The sequence below is a fragment of the Coenobita brevimanus genome, chromosome 70, assembly GCF_032717465.1.
Source record: "Coenobita brevimanus isolate Jiangsu-jjx chromosome 70, ASM3271746v2, whole genome shotgun sequence".
Taxonomy (NCBI): domain Eukaryota; kingdom Metazoa; phylum Arthropoda; class Malacostraca; order Decapoda; family Coenobitidae; genus Coenobita; species Coenobita brevimanus.
The window spans coordinates 10,230,036-10,251,140 of NC_137023.1; the positions used below are offsets into that span (position 1 = coordinate 10,230,036).

The 21,105-nt window shown below is 41.5% G+C and overlaps 1 pseudogene; it reads right to left on the reverse strand.

Annotated features, from left to right (window-relative positions):
- Window positions 1–13,817: 13,817 nt before the first annotated feature.
- LOC145406387 (uncharacterized) lies at window positions 13,818–17,040 on the reverse strand (annotated as a pseudogene).
- Window positions 17,041–21,105: the final 4,065 nt, after the last annotated feature.

Genomic DNA, 21,105 nt, shown 5'->3' on the forward strand with positions numbered 1-21,105 from the left:
ATAGGACAATGGAGAATTTGGGATTTGGGTGCAGGTAAATTAATAAAGTAGTAGAACTCCCTCTGGAAAACCTGTATAATGACACATGGTTGCAATACTTGTAGGACAGTAAGTAGTTGTGCATGGTACATAACGATAAATTTTAAATTTAGTATGTCTTTCATGAAGACTTTCTGCACTGACTACTAATCCCAGTGGTTTCGTGCAACCCAGGAAACCATTCAGTACACAGGGTGGAAACCAAATTGTCACAGGTGAATGGGTGGTCTAGTGGATTTAGGTGATCCACTTGGATGTGATACTTAAGTACCGTGTTTAAAACCAAAGAAAGGTTGAGATATTTAGTTCACATAATATTGCCCATGACCATGCAGTTAGTCACACTCTGGGTGATATATATGTAATGCGGCAAAAACTGAGGTTGAGGCCTCAGGCACTGTATATATGCAGTTCCAGTTATGGCACCACACGTTCAAACTAGTATAAGTAGTTTTGGTGTACAAAGCCTGTCCGAGGCTCTCGTTTAGTTCGTGCTTCTTCTGAGTCATCCTCAGTCACCCCTAAATATTCGAAGGGGTAACAAATGATTGATTGATTGATTGATTGAACATATGTCTGCTAAAAGGGCTACACTACCATATTGCTTAATGGTATTGGTATATTACTAAAGAATAATGGAAAAATAAATACGTGAGAAGTTTTTAAGTAAAAGTATTTACACAAATTTATATTTTGTTATTTTCGAGATGGCAGTGAACATAAAGAAAATGCTTAAGCATAAAACAAGATTATTTATGAAACAAAAAATGATCAATCTTATCTCACTTGAACAATTAATGCGTGAAAAACCTCCAACGATTTACAAATATTACTTTAACCTGCCACATGCCAGCTATTTTTAGCCCTGTGGGTCGCCTCCATGCCGGCCATTTTTTGACCATTTTTTTAGAGGGGGGCTAAAATGATATATTTTGATGTGAAACCAACGAATTTCACCATTAAAATGCTCACCGAAGCTCAGAAATGGATATTATTGAGTCCTACATACTCAGATGCAGGTATAGCTGCTCTCTCATCCTCACCACGTAGGTGACAGAAAGCTATTTTCTATGTAAGGTATACTCAGGTATTTATGCTGGGAAGGTAAAGCAATGTTCAGTACACTTTTCTGATTACTTATTACTTCAACATCTATCACAATTTGTGTGTCTTTCTCACTGTGAATGCATTATCTTACACTTACTTGAAGATACAGTAGGTACAACCTGACTTCGTTATGTATAGTCCATACACTTACAAGAAAATATTTACAACTTACACTTAGGTGAAAATATTTACAAAATACCCTCACTATGGGCGAGGCACACAGGCAGAGTGAGGCAGAGTGAGTGTGAAGGGGGAGCGAGTGAGTGTATGGGCTTGACAGCCTGGGGGATGGTAGAGGAACAGTTACCATACATGCCTGTCAATTTTTACCCGCAAATCTTGAAAAATGAGGTCACAGTGAATTTTTTTATTTTAAACTGTTTTAAAACGGCACTGGCACTGGCTGTGGAATTATGTCAGACCATTTTATAATGGCACTGGCACGTGGAGGGTTAAAGATCATTATGAATTCATTTTTCACGTATATTATTTGCATAATGAAATTGCTGTGCGATTACTGCTTTGTTAACTTAGATATGAGTGCTAAGCGTGCCGTAATTGCCATATGTTCAGCATTAGTTTGATGCATAATACCATTTCAAAAGGATAAAGGCACTTTCTGAAAGGTCGATTCTACTTCTGCTCTCAGGAAAATAAAAATCCTTCATGGAAATAAAAAGGACACCAAAAAAGAATGATAGAGGTAAAAAAGAAGTAGGCATGACTTCTTCAAGTGAGTGGATGATGAGCGACCCCACGTACAGTAGGCTACCACCTAGTGCAGTCATTCTCAACTCCTGGGTCGCGACCCATAACATATCGAGTGGGTTGACAAGGGTCTGCTTTGACTGTCCCAGTTTCCTTTGTAGTCCATCATTGACTGCACCAAGGATCAGCATTGCCCACAATGTACTTTGGTCCAAATTAGACTTTACTGGAGAGAAGGAGGTCGAGACGAATGAAATTTCATTTCTCTGTTCATAACCCATGTAGTTGTTGTCTGCCTTAGTAACCCATGAGCATTTGATACACATATACTGTATGCATTATAACTAACAGAATAACTTCATTTGTGTCACTGGTTGTTTACCCCTCACTGAATGGATTTGCCTTTTGATTGTAAGGTACCAAAGTGTGACCGAAATCAGTAAATTGTTATCACTGACGACTTCTAAGCCAACCACGACCTAGATGCTGACCTAAGCTGCAGAGAAACCGTAGGAGAAATCATAGGGTTTTGTCTGAATACTTTTCACAAGGTGTGTGTGTGTGTGTGTGTGTGTGTGTGTGTGTGTAAAGAATATGCATATGTTAACTGGATGCATAAACTAAGGTATATTTGTACATATTTTCAAAGTTACACATGGATGTATAGAAATACATATCCAAGAAATTATGAAGGAATATCAGTGATTATTTTATATTTTTCGGGCTGTAATAATACTGAAGTATGAATAAGAGTGCATCAAACCGTGTGCAAGAACAAGTACTGGCAACATGTAAACAACACAATAAAGAACAAGCTGCAAATATGCTCGGAACAGTACAGTAGAGTCCAGATTATGTTGGCAACATCTTGATGAAATCCTAGCTGCCTCATCCCATCACCTTTGCTGCCAGTAAGTTCAGAGCTTAACTGAAACATGTTTGCATACAGTACATCCGTCCAAATACTACTGCATACTTGTACATATATCCAGACACGTTGCCAGTCGCGTTGTCATCACATGTTCGAGCACACATGTGGATGCGTCCTAAGGTAAACATGCCATATTACCTATAAACTATTTCACCACCACCTTTATTACCCTGGATATTTTACCGGTGCAGTTAAGTTAATGGGTCGCCGAGCTTACCCCATTACCAGAATGTGGGTTGCAGCCAAAATAAGGTTATGAAACACTGACCTAGTGGCAGGTAATGAGAGTACGATTATGTAGGTTACTTAACCCTTTCACCACAACGCTGTTACATTCTCTTTTCTCTGTCCATGTACAAGTGTTTATTTTTAGCAAATAAAAATTCTGTGTATTAAACGTGTTTGTAGTCCTGTTCCTACAATGATAAAACATCAGTATGTAATTTTGCTTAGCTCCTAATGAATATGTTGTTGCAGTGATGCCCTTTGCAATCAAATATTACAATTAGTCCGAGGATGTAATATATGTTTTACCATCTGCAGGCAGTTTTATTCAACTTAGAGAGACTCACCATAAAAGAGAGAGCGATTACACTGAAATACAATTCACAATTTCATTGCGATTAAGGTGTATAGTTTAAGCAGAGCTGGGCACTTCCACAGTGACTTCCGCAAACCACAAATGCCACAACTGTGGAAGTGTTACTTAGTTTGCAGATTTGCGTTTGCGACAAATTCTACGCAAATTTGCGGTTTTGCAAGTGCGGAAGCAATTCCGCAAACATAAATCAGCCCGCAAACATCTACGTGGCCTTACCCAGCATATGGTTTCTTTGTGAGATGCTGGTTCCCCGGCGTCGGCTGCCACTCCCGCACTGTTGCCATATGTACGAAAAATATTGTATATATATGATAAATTCACCTTTGGTGCAATGTACAATGGCATTTTTTATTATCGTATACTGTGTACGATAATTTTACGATTCCTTCAAAGAGAGAGAGAGAGAGAGAGAGAGAGAGAGAGAGAGAGAGAGAGAGAGAGAGCGGCTGAAGATCAGATTCATCTCTTTTTGATATTCACTGGCTTCGTACCAAGCCTTCAAGAAAGGAATGAAAATAGGTATAAGCCAAGAGGAAGCAACGTTCTTACTCTCTGATTAAATAACAAAACATAACATTGTCACTGCAAGTAGTATTCTGCTCTATATTGGAGGGTTCTTCACTACATTATATTAATAATTTACTGTATGTGCTATTTGGAGAGAGGGTAAAAAATAAGAATCTAAGGATAATAGCCAGCAAAGATGTTTTTCCCCCAATAAAAAAAAAAAAATATAAAGCCTAACTCAAAATTAGTTTATTTTCCAGATTCTTAGATTTTATACAGTATGCAACTGATGCAAACCACATCGATGCTCGAAAGATTTGTTTAGGATACAAGCCAATAACAAGATGAAAAGAGCAAAGATATGCTACGAAGCCTCCCAGTCCACCTAGAATATGACCTTTAGTCTAGATTTCAAATTTGTCAGAATTATGGCATTGACAATGCTAGTATTTTATTCTCAGCAAGAATCATTAGGTAGATATATAACAGATTAAACAAGAAACATACGAAATGAAACTGAACACAGTTTTACGATTTTTCTTACTAGACAACCACCTTTCCCCATGCAATATCAGCATAAATAGATAGACGGGCAGAGAGATGGATATATATATATTATATATATGTTGGAATTGTCTCAGGTGTTGGAGGAGTCTGACTGTAACTAAGGAGTGAGGACTGAGGAGGTTAGAGCCGAGGAATAGAGGTGGACTGGTGTGTTAACTTGTCAAGTGTGAGCTGTAAAGTGCAATAAATTCATTTAAATACAGGAGTGAAGGATTTTCCCTTGTTCTGTAGTAAAAACATTCTAATACACTAATAACAGTAACTGAAATATATATTTTAGATTTATTATTGCTATAATTTTATATATCCCATTCATTACTTTAGATAATTTCGAAACTTCATAAAGTCACCTATTGTCAGTAAGAATAGAGTAGATAAAGATATAATTGTAGTGGATGAGTAACTAGAGATAATTTATAACCCCTTGCTTATGAAAAATATCATCCTAAACTTAATACAAGAAGCGGTGCCGAGGCACAGTAAACCAGTCCCCGGCAGTCATTTTAGTGCTGACGTATAAATACAACAGGATATCCAGTCAAAGATGTGAGTTATCAAATTTTGAGTAAATCGGGTGAAAATTGACGTTTATATACCCATTTGAAATGTTAGGCCCGACCCATCTGACATTGATCCCCCCTACCCACTAACTGAGGGGTGTCCCCCCCTGATGTAATGAGGCATGTTATAGGATGCAGGTTTGAAAGATGCACCTTTAAGTTTTGGTTTAATGTCGATATGACGAATTTGAAAGGAGTTATGGCGAAAAATCGATTTGTTTTTCTTTTTAGGCCAACAGCCTAGGCCTTGGCCTAATTTGGCCCAAAATATAAGCAAGTGATCAGAAGGTCATGGATCATCGTCCATTTAATTTTAGTCAAAAACGCACCAGTATTTTCGCGTAAAGTTGTTAACAGACAGGCAGACAAACAAACAAACAAAGACAAACCGAGTTAAAACAATACCCGTCCCCGAGCCACTCCTGGGTGGGGACGGGTATTAATCCTTTAATGGTATAAAGAATTAACTGAAGCTGATGCCGGGGTAATGAAAGGGATGAAAATGGCGTCCGTTAAGTTATTCCACTTACGGAACTGCGAATTTCAAGAATTTTGTTGATCTGCGGTTGCGGAAGGCAATTTACTTAGTTTGAAGATTTGCGTTTGCGGAAGTGAATTTTCGTTTGCGGTGCCCACCTCTGAGTTTAAGATGGTATGGGAGGGTGAGTAATGTATACCAAGGGTGTTGGAAGATGTTTGTGGTATACTGGAGGGTATAAGAGAGTGAATGAGGTGAATTAATGGGCGTGGTAGGGCGTGAGTGGTGTACCGATGGGTGTGGGAAGGAGTGCTAGTGGGTGTTGTAGAGTGTGGGAGATGTGTTGTGTAGTGTATGGTGTAGGTGATGTACTGGAGGATGTAGGGTGATTTGGGTGATGTATTGGTGTGTGTAGTGGATGAGTGATGTATTGGTAGGTGCAGTGGATATGAGTGATGTATTGGTGGTTGTAGTGGATGAGTGATGTATAGATGGGTGTAGGAGGGTGCTGTTGGTGAATTGGTGAATGTGGGAGGCGTATTGTAGGGTGCAGGAAATGTACTGGAGGGTGTATGAGACTTATGTGATGCATGGGTGGATGTAGGAGGATGTGAATGATATATTGGTGTGCGAAGAAGGATCATGGTGTGGATTCTTGGGTGTAGGTGGGTGTGGAAGGTATATTGGTAGGTGTAGAAGGGTAAGCAAGGTGTTATGATAGGTCTAGGGGTGTAGGCTGAGTACTGGTGCGTGTGTAGGAAGGTGCGAATAGTGGACAAGCGGGTGTAGAAAGACAATGATGGTTTATTGAAGGGTGTAAAAGGGCGTTTTTGGTGTATTGGTGGTATAGGAGGGAGCAGAAGGCGTAATATTGAGAATGGGAAAATGTAGGAGTGATGGCAGTATATTAAGCATGTAGGAGGGTGTAGGAGAGGGTGAGTGATATATTGGATGGTGTAGGTGGCTGTACCGAAGGCCTGTACGACTCACCTGTCTGGAATCAATACACCTATAATTATTAAAGGAGAAAGGGGAGGAGCACGTGTGGTAAGGAAGAAAGGGGACAGGAAGGAAGTAAGGTGAAGAGGGAGGGGAAGGGGTGGGGTAATGGAGGAGGAAATGTGTCAGAAAGGGGGAGGGGCCAGAATAAGGACTGAGAGGGAAGGAGGAAGGGGAAAGATAAAAAGCACGTGCATCGGAGAAAAGGAAAGGGAAGGGAGGAAGTTAGTGTGTGGAGGTTGGAAGGAGAGTATAAGTAGAGGGGAGGAGGAGGAGGGGGATAGGAGGAAATAATTAAGTTTGTGGAGGTGGAGAGGGAGGAAGGGAGAGAGGGTATAGTAGGACTCGCGCACGTTTGCGGCTGTGGTGTGGTCCGCACCTGTGTACAGTGTTGCCACGTTTTCTATACCGTTATCTCTCTCTCTCTCTCTCTCTCTCTCTCTCTCTCCTGGCGGGAAATGTGAGCCACCCTGAGTACTTTTGATTCTTTTATAAGTTATTTATAATTGTGCTTTCATCTGTTAATTTGGTTTTGTTATATTTAGTAGTAGATGGAGTGTCAAAGTTACTGTCTGCTGAGAGGTTTGTTACGTTACTGATTCATACACCCCGACGTAGTGGGGTGTGGGTGTAGGTGTGGGTGGGAGTGTGGATGTGGGTTTGTTGGGGTGGTGGTCCAGGGGAGAGGGGAAGTGTGAAGGGGGATTTGACCTGAGACACCCAGGAGGGATTAAGAAGGGAGGGAAGGGGAAGGGGGGGCTGGATTCACCTACCACATGGCGGGAAATGTGAGCCACCCTGAGTACTTTTGATTCTTTTATAAGTTATTTATAATTGTGCTTTCATTTGTTAATTTGGTTTTGTTATATTTAGTGATGCCGACAATGCATTCAATGCATGCCCCTCTCCTGCCCCTCTCTCTCTCTCTCTCTCTCTCTCTCTGTAGGGAAGCTATCTGTCAGTGCTGCCACTCACAAGAATTATATGAATTATTTCTTTTACTTTGGATATTGGCATATTTCTTCTTTTTTCAGGCTCATTCTATTATATCCATAACTGTAATATTATTAACCACCCTAAAACTACGCTAAAAAACATTAAAAGTGACTGCTATTTCTTTTAGCAACACTGTACAATATGTATGCCATGTTTCTGTGTTACTGTATAAATATTTTATGCATAATTAGATTACTGTTGATTCATCCATCAAAATACACAAGTGTAAGTTTTATTCATCTGAATTTATCGAATTTGTGATGCCTTGTACATAAATAGCTTCCGTTTCACATCGCAAGTTGAGGAAACGTGGCACCATTGTAAACAGGTGCGAGCCACACCACAGGCGCTTACGGGCGCAAGGCCGACTATAGGAAAGGAGGGAGAGGGGTGTAATGACCTTCAGGTAATCCACTAATTAGCCTCAAATACCTGGTGCTACTTTATCACAGCACGTCAGCGGAAGAGGGGAAGAAACTGAGAAGGAACAGGGGAAAGACATTATGAAGGAGGAAGAAGAAGATGGAAGTGGACGAAAGGAACAGGAAGAGAAGAAAGGAAGAAACATTAGAGAAGGAGGAGGAGGAAGAGGAGACAGAAAGAGGCATTGGTATAAAAAGAGGAGAAAGCAAGGGAATCAAGAAAGTACTGGAAAAACATCAGGAGGAGGAGAAGGAGGAAGAGGAGGAGGAGGAGAAGGAGGATGTAGAGGAGGAGGAGGAAAGAAATTTGCTAGGAAAAGGAGGAGGAGAAGGAAAGAGGTGTTGGAGGAGGAGGAGGAGGAGGAGGAGGAGGAGCAGGAGGAGGAGGAGGAGGAGGAGGGGGAGGAGGAAGAAGAGAAGAAATAAGAGGAAGAACAGGAAAGGAGCAGACGGCGAAGAAAGAAAGGAGAAAGAGGAAGAGTATATGAGAACCAACCTCACTGTTTAGGCCTTAGTGAACTGTTGGGTAAATACACTACGGAAATTGGCCAATTACAGTTGAGTGGCATTCTAGGAATTACTAAGCCCAAAGTACACTTAACAGGAGAAAAATACAATACAAGAGGGTAATGAAGTGTGAGACATGGTTAGCTTAGGTTAGATTGGATTAGATTAGGTTAGGTTAGATTAGATTAGCTTTGGTTACTGTAGGCTGTTAGGTAAAGTTACATAAGGATGTTGGAGATAGGATGCTTAGTTCGGTTAGGTTAGGTTAGGTTAGGTTGAATTTAGATACTTTGCTAGATTCGTTTATATTAAATTACGCTAGGTTTGGATATGTGACATTGCCCTAGGTTATGCTAGGTTAGGCTTGGTTGGGTTAGAAATGGTTAGGTTACATTTGATCGACTTTCTTTTTTTTTCAGGGGCAGCATATGTTACGTCATGTATAGGTAAGGTTGGGTAAGGCAGAGAAGATTAGGTTTGGTTAGACAGAAGTAGATTAAGATTGGTGTTGTTTGTTCATTCTTTTGGTTTGGCTAGGGCAAGATGAATTTTTTTTAGATTTGGTTTAGTTAGAACATGTTAACATATAATTGGTTAGATTCAGTAAGGATGAGTTTGGTTAGGGTGGGCTTGATCGACTTAGATTTGGTTAGAATAGATGTGGTTAGTTAGTCTGAGTTAGGTTAGGTTAGATTAGGTTATTGTAATGTACTGGCTAGGATACTTATGTTACTTAGTAAAGGCTACGGTAGGGCACAGTAGTTTAGTTAAATTGTGATGTTAGGCAGATCAGGTTAGGCTAGCTTAGACTGGGTTCGGTTAGGTTGTTAGATTACTCTAGGCTATTTTAGGTTAGGTTTGGCGAGGTTGGGTTGTGATCAGTTTTGTTGGGTTTAATTTAACTGGGTTAGGGTAGGTAGATTAAGAGCTAAAGTAAATTGTGCCAGTGGGAAGATCGAGTTAAATCGTAATTAAGTGGTACCGAAATGTGCAAGATTATTAAGTGACTGCAAGAACATATATAAAGAAAAGAAAAAGGAAACAAGAAACTAAAAAGAGAAAAGAGGAAGTCCACATGCTGAAAGATTTAATTAGGTTATGTAAGCGGGTCAGGACAAGTTGTATATAATCTCGCAATCAACTCATACCAAATGAGGTCCTTGTGCTGTACCACTCCCCCAAGAAAGATAAAACAGTCATTCTATGATACCACTGTTAACCCATGGCTTGTGCCAGGCTTTGTTGGATTTTGTGATGTCACTATTTCCTTCACGAAAGTTTAGCCATATTGAAAATATTAGCAAAGCTGAAGTTAAGTCGAAATTTTGTCAGATCTGGTATTTTTATTATTATTATTATTTTTTTTGTCAGGTCGGAATTTTAATGATCATGCTGGTTGTTTTAGCTTGATCAGATTGTACTTTTTTTTTTTTTTGCTTTTTTTAAGTTCTGTGCAAATTCTCTCAATCGGGTGAGATATTTTTCTTGGACAGGCTGGATTTTCTTTTATCGGGGGCGGTTATATTTTGGGGGAGTGGAATTTCAGTCTGGTAAGACTTAATCAGCTCAGAAATACAATACTTTTATTGATAAAATACTGTCACTCTGAAGTGTTGAATTGAAGGATGTCACTTAATTTTATTTTTGCTCACTGGTATCAGTTTACTGGGATTAAGGGAGACTTTCTAACCTGGAGGAGCTTCCACGTTCAGTAACCGCTGCACTGCGAGAGGTCCACTTGAGTGAGATCATTCAGACATAAAAAATAAACTAAAAATTGACATCTTCACTTCAGAGTCTGACCTGCTTATTAATAATTATTTGCTACTCACTCTCTCTCTCTCTCTCTCTCTCTCTCTCTGTCTATCTATCTATCTCTGTCCTGTACGGTGACCCAAAAAAAACTCCCACATTTCGAAAGGCTGTAGCACTGGCAGCAGTGAGGTGGGAGGGGCGGGGCTAGGGTCTGTTGGTAGCCCAACCCCAACCGTCCTCAGTCGCCAACGTGGTGTGGTCGGGAGCACACCGTGAGTTCACTGTCGAAGCATTCTTCACAAACAACTGTTCCGTGATCGCCGTGCAGAGGGCCTTTTGAAGACGTTTCAGTATTCCACGGAACCAAAACATTCCAGATCGGAAAACCATCTTGCAGTAGGTTGAGAATTTCAGGGCAACAGGCTCAGCTTTAAAAAGAAAATCACCTGGTCGACATAGGAGCGCTCGTACGCCTGAGAATATTGAAGCATTGAGGCGATCTGTTGTGCAGTCTCCAAGATGTTCTGTGCTGGAAGCATGCTTTAGCTGTAGGGATATCCCGGGAAACTGCAAGGAGAATCTTACACAAAGACCTTCACTTCCATCCATACAAAATAATGATTGTGCAAGAACTCAATGCGAGAGACTGGATAAGCCGCAGGGAGTTATGCGAGAACATTCTGCAACATGTTCCAGAAGATGTTGTTCTCTTGTGCAGTGACACAGCTCATTTTAATTTGAGTGGCTCTGTAAACAAACAAAATTTTCGTTATTGGTCTGAAGACAACCCTCGCATGCTACACAAAAGACCGTTGCACTCGGATCAAGTGACTGTGTGGTGCGCTGTTGCTGATGATGGCATCGTGGGTCCTTATTTCTTTGAAGAGGGTGTTGTAACTGTTACTGTAACTTCTGACCGTTACAGGGATATGCTCAAAAACTTTCTAAGGCCACATCTCAAACACCTTGAGCTTGAAGAACTCGATGTGTGGTTTCAGCAAGATGGAGCTATGGCACACACAGCTCGAAGATCATTGCAAGTGCTGAAGGAAATGTTTCCGGATCGGGTGATCTCGTTGCGTGGCAATGTCGGGTAGCTGGCCAGTTCCCCTGACCTCGGCTCTTGTGATTTTTTTTCTGTGGGGCTACCTTAAATCACGAGTGTATACAAATCGACCCCAAACTCTTGAAGCTCTTAAGGTTGCTTTTCAGCAGAAGATAACTGCTGTTCCACCCGACATGACCCGTCAACCCATGGCAGCCTTCAGAAATCGCCTCCAAGCGTGTATATACAATGACGGCCACCATTTGGAGGATGTCATCTTTAAAACATGAATAAAAACTGTATTGAATGAAGTTTAATGTGTGCAAATAATATTTTAATTATTTTTAACCTTTTTTTTTTCATTTACCTTTGAAATGTGGGAGGTTTTTCTGGGTCACCCTGTACTTGGGTAGTGTGATGAGTCAGGATGGAAGTTTAGAAGGTGAAGTGCTTGAAAGGGTACAACAAGGAAGAAAGGTTGGTGGTTCCTTGAAAACAGTGATGAGAAACAGGGAGGTGAGCATGGAAGTGAAAAAGTTACTACATGACAGTTTTGTGACACCGGCTCTAACGTATGGAAGTGAAGCTTGGACCTTGTTGGAGGGACACAAGAGTGAGAGCAATGGAGACGAGTTATTTGGGGGGAGCATGTGAAGTCACGTGGAGAGACAGACTAACAAATGAGGAAGTGAAGGAGCATTGTGATGTGGATGTGGATGTGGTAGGAAGCATTAGGAGAAATACACTGAGGTGGTCTGGCTATATGGGGAGGATGGAGAGTGAGAGACTGACAAGGAGAGAGTATATGAGTGAGGTGAAGGGGGGAGAGGGAGGGTGAGGCCAAGGATGAGATGGAGGGATGGGGTGGAGAGGTATATGAGAGAGGGGGATGTGAGCTAGGACCAGGGCAGTGATATGGCTGGGGACAGGGCGGCATGGAGGCGATTTGTTTCTGACCACCCCTTACGGGATTAAGGCTTCTGGCACACACACACGCACGAGTATATATGAACTCATGCGCGTTATGCTATCGTTATTCATTCATCGATTCAACTTCAACATCTTTACCGTTTCCATAACTACTTTTTTTTTTTTTTTAATGTGTCCGACACTGGGCATAGTCGCCACAGCCTGCTCCCAAGGCCCAATAGTCCTCCTGAATACCATACACTTCCACATGTCACCACTTCGGCGCTAACACCCATCGTCCATATTGAATACATGCTAGGGCTGTTTCATACAGGACTGGTGTATTGGTAGTAGCAGGGGAATTTTTACGACAAACCGGCGGGTCTTTTGGTAGATCAATAAAGTCTGCTTGTATGAAATTCAAATCCTTAAACTGTTCCCTGTCCCAGTGGGGATTCGAACCTGGGTCAGCTAGGACTGCATGCCGCCTCTCTACCGATTTAGCCACAGCCTTTTAGTTAAATGTTAAAATCACTTTCTTTTGTTAAACTTGTTTCTGTACACTGTCTATTGCCTCGATAATATGCGAACATCTATTTTTTTTGTTTTTTTAAGAAAACGTACAATTATTCCTTAACCTCACAGAAACCCGCATTGGCAGAAATATTTATAACCTACCTCTGTTAATGAAGAAGAATGCCTATATTTTTGGTCATCGACTGCACGAAAGTCATTTAATTAAGAAGATTTAATTTTTTATTAGATGTAGTAGTTTTTTCCTTTGAACATGACCCGTTACAGTCGAATTTACTCCAGGCACACAGTCGTACTCCAGGTTGAACAGGGACTACTATCCATTTCAGAGGCGGAGTTGCGCTGTTTATCGCAAATATCTCCTAAACGAATTGTTGGATCAGTATGGTATTTGAACACACTACTTTTGACATCCGGGCCTAATTTATGACCCTTAAACCATATTGCTATTTATGTTATGTGAGGAGTTTACTCGTGAAAAATAACAGAAAGTCGACTGGTCATGTTGACGCATTCGAAGGAAAGTGTTGCCCCCCAAACACCCTCCCAAACTATTCCTTAACTACCCCTACTTCACCCCCTTCTCGTCCTCGTTATCCCTCCTATTCTCCCCGAGCTCCTCGCCTCCTTCATCACTCTTGTGTCCCTCCCTTATTATCCCAGCACTGTATTATAATGTAAGAATGTTATGTAGTTGTAGACGTATTGATATGATTATTTGCAATGGATGCAAGTCGTATTTCGCGTAGAAAGTACTGTACATCAGGATGATTACGTACATGTAATAGAAGCTATGCCTATATGTTTGCAGTGTTTATGGTCAACCATTGAAATTCACGAACTACAAATTGTATCACTTGTTGCCTGAACCTTCTCGGAGAAGTTATTACTATTATTACAATACTGTGTATTCATCCTAAAATGTGAACATGGTCCAGTTGATATATATTGTTTTACCTGTCTCTATTTATATTGTTACAAAATTATAAACTCCAATGCTCTATTGTATATGATGCGTAATATTCATTAATATATACATACATACATCGTCATTTTATTGTAAATACTATTACATACATTCTATTACATTTATTAAGTTGGAGCAATATATCATATTGTAGGAATAAAACTATGTAAACAATATAACAAAATTTATTCAACATCACTTTCAAAGAAGACGTCATCATCTTCATCATCACTGGCGATGTTGATAATAATGGGTTCCACTCCCTCGTGTATGTTGTCAGTCTTCCAGTATTCTTCTTCAAATTTGCGGGAGTGCTGAACAGCCCCCGTCCACACGTCCTTGTGTACCATATGCCTGGCTTCCTCCAATCTATCCTGTAGGTCCGTCCGGGTAAACCGTTGTAGTGTGGAGGCACATGGCGCTTCATACAGCCCCATACTTGCTCGATGGCGTTGAGTTCTGGGTGGCCAGGTGGCAACCGTATGACCTCGTGGCCCCACATACGGATGGTGTTGTCGATTTTATACTGGGGTTGTGGGTGGTTCTGCCGGCAAAGGAGCAGCAGCTCAGGGCGAGTGGCAGTGGGATGGAAATTTTGTGCTGCTCCAGCCATCTGATGAGGTCCGCCTTCCTGGTGGCTGTGGTAGGGCATCGACTCTCCTCTGTTAGCTGACTGTGGTAAGGTGCATTATCCAGTACAAGCACCGATGGGTTTGGCAGTGACGGAAGGAGCTGCGTTGTTAGCCATCGCTGGAACAGTTCTCCATTCATTTCCCCATGATAGTCACCCTGGTTACTTTTGGCTGGGTAGCACAGGTAGGAACCCTCAACAAAACCTTCGTCCGTGCCAGCTGCGACCACCACAAATCGCTCCCCTTCACCAGGTGGTACCTGACGACTGTAGGTGGTGCTGATGGGAGCCTGAGTGGTATCCACCCACTCCCTACTGTGGCCCATCCTGGTGGTAAACCATGTCTCATCCACATACACCACCGTTCTTCCCTCCTTCCGGTGGCGTTGTAGAGCCCGGAGAGCAGCTATCCGACGACACACCACCTCCAGCGATTCCCTCCTCACATACATCTTGCGTTGTGACACTCTGTATCGGAATCCCATGGTGTGCATGATCCGCCAAACTGTTGTTTCAGAGGTATCCTTGGGGATAATACCAGCTGTTTTCAGATCAGCTGATATGACACTGAGTGTGAAATGTTGTCTTTCTGAAAACTTTCTGTGGATGTGGCGGCGTATTGCACCGACAGTAAAGTTGTCGAAGCACCCCGTGTAGGTTGTGGACGGTGGTGCTGGTGTGGAAGGGGAGGATGTGGCGGCTTTGCTGACAATGCTCCTCACTGTTGACACACTCGTCCCCATGATGTTCGCAACTCGCTCGTAAGGCCTGTGTGCATAAAGATCAGTGTTGTTATATTTTGCATTTCTTCTATAATATGACATTGCGACATAATACAGTCTGCCTTACTGTTATATATGTTAAGAAACGTGTACACATAACATAAAACAGAAAAAAATTTGATATAGATAGCAAGTTCACTTACACATGAAAGTCTATTACATCAATACTCGCATAATGCAAAAGATGGTAGGTTATTATAGACATAAAAGACTCGAAGGAAAAGGGTGTTGTGGCTCAATCTTTACCCAGAGCCTTATGAACCAGCAGCATCTTACTTTGCTTTCACAGCCAGAGACCTCGTTCTCCCCTATAAATAATTGACTCCAAGATTATTGGTATAATTGTTATCCATGAGATCATTATGATTTTTTTTTCAGTGATTCTGCCAACATTATTATACACTTATATAGCAACAGTACCGATTGAATTTTTTTGGTGTAATTTTTACTTTTTATACCATTGTCTAGCAAATGCTCGAACAAAATAAAGTGAAGTGGGTGGTTATTATGCCCGCCGTATTCAAAGAAACACAGCACATATACTATAAACATGGACAAAACTATGTACTCACCTATTCAAACTTATGTAAGTTCGACCACGGGTGCTTTCCCTCTTGAAGAAAGTGGCAAGACGAATGATAAAAGCTGTCCTGCATCCACGGAGGCAACGGGAAGACATTGTAGATACTGTTGTTAGTGGGCGTGCCTCTACAGTCAATGATCTATCCCCTGTACCTGCTGATGTCATAACCTCGGGAAGGGGAAGGGGGGGTACCTCAGAGAGGGGGGAAGTGATACGGGAGACTGAGGATATTCAATGAAAGCATAAATTGCTTATTAAAAATAAAAGATGAACAAATAAAGCAACCATGAACGATTTTATTTGGATGCCCAAAAACAAAACTGACTTCATATTTTTGGTAACCGTAGATACATCGGTAATGATACGGCCATAACAACGTAATTAGCCAATGATTTTATGGTCGTTTGACCCACTCTGGTTTTCATGGCCACACACAACAGTAGGTAACTGTGTTAAATAATATTACTGATGTATGATAAGTATATACATACTGTCATATTCAAATATTATGTATGCAATTAGAATGAAAAAAGAAAACGGAAGTGCAAAGATGGGAGAGAGATGGTGTGACTGGGAGTGAAGAGGGAAACGGGGAGGGGGTGAACGCGATATTGAGGGGTAGGGAAGGAATGGTCAGAGGGTTGTTCAGGGTGTTAGTGGAGGAGCTACCCCACACAGTCGCACTCGTCCGATTTTGTATAACACCTTAGATTTGATGACTGGATTAGGCTTAATATCCTTCAGTAAACTCCTAATGTAACATATGTAGCAGTAGGGTTTAAGGGTCATAAATTAGGCCCGGATGTCAAAAGTACTGTGTTGAAATATCATACTGATCCAACGATTCGCTTAGGAGATATTTGCGAAAAACAGCGTAACTCCGCCTCTGAAATGGATAGTGGGTAGTGTCAACTCTGTACAAAAATCTAGTTGTAATGAAAATCGAGATGTGGTTATCTGGAGGTTAAAATGTCGGTCAAACTTATAGGCGGGAGTTGAGCACTTTTTTTTTTTTTTTATTCCAGTTAATGCAAAATTATTTTCTTTACCTGAGGGAAATTAAAGGCATCCAATGGGTAAAATCACTTGTGTTCCCATCCTTTGATTTCGGCGAAAAATTCTAATTGCTTTTTCTTAAACTTCCTTCCGGCCTACCTATTGTGTACAATGAGCGCCAACAGTCGTGTCACCGTTTTGTCCGAAGATTAAAATAATGTATCTCGTGAAACATTCTAAACCGTCTGTATGACAGACGTCGGAATATACCAGACGTCTAGCCCGTCGGCTTATGTTTTCACAAAATTTCACGACTGGACTATTGGCGCTCGCTTTACCTCCAGGAACAGCATCTCTGCTCCAGCTGGTGTCCACCCAGCATTGTCAGGGACTAGACTCCATTCTCTTACCGCCATATTTGAAAGATTGAGAGGAGGAAGGCGTAGGTGAACCTGGAGTTTTTGACGGTTATATGTTAAACATGTTGGATTAAGATATAGCTGGTTTCTCTGCCACTGTGCTGAATAGGCTTTATTACTTGCCATGCAGGCTAACCACATTCAGTGCTCATAACTGTTTAATAAACAACGGGATCATGTTGAAAAAAGTCTGATTGATTACGTACTCGTAGAGAGGTCGATGATGGGAATGGTTGCTGATATGAGGGCCGTGAGAGGACAATGTGGAGGCCTGTCAGATCACATGATTGTGGTAGGCAAGATCAAGCTGAAAGGAGTGAGGTGGATCAGGAGAGAGAGAAGCAGTCAGGGAGAAAGACTGAAAGTTGAAAAATGGCAGATGATTACAGGACCAAAGTAGAGGAGGAGTTAGAATTAGTGAACTGGAATGAAATGGATCTGGACAGCCTGTGGAATGCATATAGGGATTGTTTAGTTAGGAATGCTAAAGCGGTGTGTGGTGTGGCAAGAGTAACAACAAAGAAGAAAGGTACGGCATGGTAGGATGATTAGGTTAAGAAAGCAGTGGAGGAAGAGAGGAAGAAGTGGCTAAAGTGGTTACAGGACAGGGGTTCAGCTGAAATAAGAACTGAATATACTGAGAGCAAGAAGCACATAAAGAGACTAGTGAGGAGGAAAAAGAAGGAGGTAAATGATGATCTAGGAAGAGAAATGAATGCAAACTACTCTGAAAATAGGAAGTTACACTGGAAAGAGGTACGGAAATGTAGAAGTGAAAAAGGAAAGAAATGTGATGGTTTGAAGGATGTAGGTGGTAGATTATTAACCCATGGGGATGAAGTAAGGACCAGATGGATAGAATATTTTGAAAGCCTGATGAATGGGAATAGAGGGAGAAGAGTGGCTGTAAACATGATTGGTTTTGGGTGTGTGCAGAGAAGGAATGCAGTGCCAGGAAACGTGACACTCGGACAGGTGAAGAGTGCTGTGAAGTGTCTGAAAAATGGGAAAGCAGCTGGGGTTGAGGTGTATGCAGAGATGACTAAAAGTAGTGGACATAGTGGAACAATGCTTGTTGGAGATATGTAAGAAGAAATGGATGAGTGAAACTGTGCCAGCAGAGTGGAAAAAGGCTGTGATTGTACCCAAGTACAAAAATAAAGGTGAGCGAAATGAGTGCAAGAATTATCGTGGCATTAGTTTACTGAATGTGGTAGGGAAGGTATATGGAAGAATTATTATAGAGAAAGTACGAGAGATATCAGAAGTCCTGGTGAGTAATGAACAGGGTGGCTTTAAGGGTGGCAGAGGATGTGTGGATCAAATATTTATGGTGAAAAAGATAGCAGAGAAGGCTTATGAGAAGAACCGTAAGGTGTTTATGGCATTCATGAGTTTGGAAAAAGCATAAGACAAAGTGGACAGAGAAGGATTGTCAAAAGTTTTGCGCATGTACGGTGTAGATGGTAAACTGCTAGGTGCCGTCAAGAGTTTTTATGACGGTAGTGAAGCATGTGTAAGGGTTAATGGGCATCTAAATGAATGGTTCACGATCGATGTGGGCGTGCAGCAGGGTTGTGTGATGTCCCCGTGGTTGTTCAGTATATACTGTATATGTGGATGGGGTGATGAGAGAAGTAAAAACACGAGTAATGGAGAGAGGGATGGTGTTAGTAATGAATGGTGATGGATGGAATTCTCAGAATTGTTGTATGCTGATGATGCAATACTGCTTGCAAGTATCGGAGAAGAACTTGGTAGGCTAGTGCAGAGTTTTGCTGATGTCTGTGAGCATCGTGCCTTGAGAGTAAATGTAGAAAAGGGTATTGTGATGGTTACTGAGAGAGAAGGTGACTCCCGGTGCGATGTTACAGTGAATGGAGAGAGACTGGAATTGGTGAGAGAGTTCAGATACCTGGGTACAGTGATAGAAAAGAGAGGAAAATGAGCAGAAGTGGCAAGCAGAGTGACACAAGGAAGAAAAGTAGGTGGTGCAATGAAGGCCTTGATAAGAAACAGAGGCTTGAGTGTTGCAGCTGCGTGAGGCTTACATGAAGGAGTGTTAGTGCCAACTTTAACATATGGATGTGAGACTATGGTGTGGCATGAAAATGAAAAGTCAAGAGTAAGAGCAGTGGAGATGGGACTGCTGAGGAATGTATGTGGAGTACAGAGGGTGGACCGGATATAAAATAATGTGATTCGTGAAAGATGTGGAGTGAGGAAGTCGGTGGACACCAAAATTGAAGAGGGTGTACTGAGTTGGCATGGTCATGTAGAGAGAATGGATAAAAATAGAGTGCTGAAAAAAGGTATATCTGAGCAAACTTGAAGGAGGGAGGAGGCGAGGTAGGCCAAGGAGAAGATGGAGAGATATGATGGATGAGTGTGTGAGGAAGAGAGGTTTGGAAGTCGGTGAGGCTAGGGAACTGACAAGAGATCGAACTAGCTGGATGAATGCTGTGAAGTGAAGTGCATGATCAGGGATTTGGCACCCCTTTTTAACGTGGCAGTGTCCGGATTGACTTTATTGGAAACCTTTATGTGAAGCTACAGAATGTGGTGAATGTTTTTGCAGTATCCGATTAACACGAATTCGCGCGAGTGTATTCATACAAATTCGTGAGATTGTACTTTGGTGAGAAGACCATGAACGCTGGTGGAATTCCCACTGGGCATCACTCATCAACCATCCTCGTATTCACTTCAATCGGGATGGTTTTCAGAATATTTGTCACTGTTTCACAAGTGACCATTCTTATCCACGACATTAGTGCTTTCACTGAGTGTTTTATTGCATTTTTATATCGTTCGCCCTCTTCCTGTTGACCGTTGAAGTTAGGCCACGCCTACTTCTGACGAACACAGCCATCTCTGCCCCCTTTCCCAGTTTGAAGTCAGTCAGCTTTGAGTCACCTCGAGGATTGGACCGTTTGTGCCCAGCGTAGAGCAGCGCCTCGGTTGTACAGCGAAATCCTGAATCTCCACCTAGACGGTGAATTGGTGAAGCGGGCTTAGCGAATAGGAGCATTTGGTATTCATCACGCAGGTGGCCAGACTTTCGTTTGGCTCCCCTCCACTGACCAGTATTTCTGTTCGTTTTTCTAGGCTTAAGTTTGATTAGCTTTGAATGAGCGAGTGAATGTATTCTCTTTGTTATTTGAATTCATGAGTCCCCTAGAGACCGTGAATTCGCCTTTTGAATTCATTTTGAGACTCATATAACATAGATTTATTTTATTGTAATCAATAAATTTACAGTTGTTTTCTTTGAGCTTAATGTAATTAGACTCGTGTTATATTTCTCCACATTAAGCTTACTTTAGTTGCCACTCCTAGTTTGCACAGACTCATTACATTATTCATACTGGTACTTAGGCCAGTTCTTTTGTATCAAACTTAAATCGGTTGTGCCAGCCAGGAGTTAAGCACCGGCAAGAACCTGTCTATTATTATTAGCATTGGTTATTGATTGTCAGGGGTGGAGTCACTTTCTCAAGAGGCTAACAGTACTAACAAACAGCACTCGTGAGTAATTAGTCTCTGCTGTGTACTGTTGAGAAAGTTTATAAATTCTCGTCCTTAGAGAATCGGTGAAGTGAGCCTACATAAAGTAAAATTTACTACTTGATTTTCACAAGTCAATCCCTTGTCTCTATTTTCAAGTAATATTTAGTATTTTTAATTCTTAAATTTACATCACCCCGTGACTCCGATAGAGCTAGGATTCCAGGGGCTTGAATGATGAGTAATTGGAAGTGTGGCCCATTGGATTGGGTAAATTTGGGCTGTCTGGACACACACACACACACACACACACACACACACACACACACACACACACACACACATTATATATATATATATATATATATATGTATATATAATGTGTGTGTGTGTGTGTGTGTGTGTGTGTGTACACACTAGCACGGGTACCCGGCGTTGCCTGGCCAAAAAGGCGAACACTCTGACCCTGTTTGTTCTAGCTCAATCTTTCTTTCTACTCCAGAAAGACCATGTACCTCTTAAGCTTTTGAAAATGGAACTTTCTGTTTCAACTTT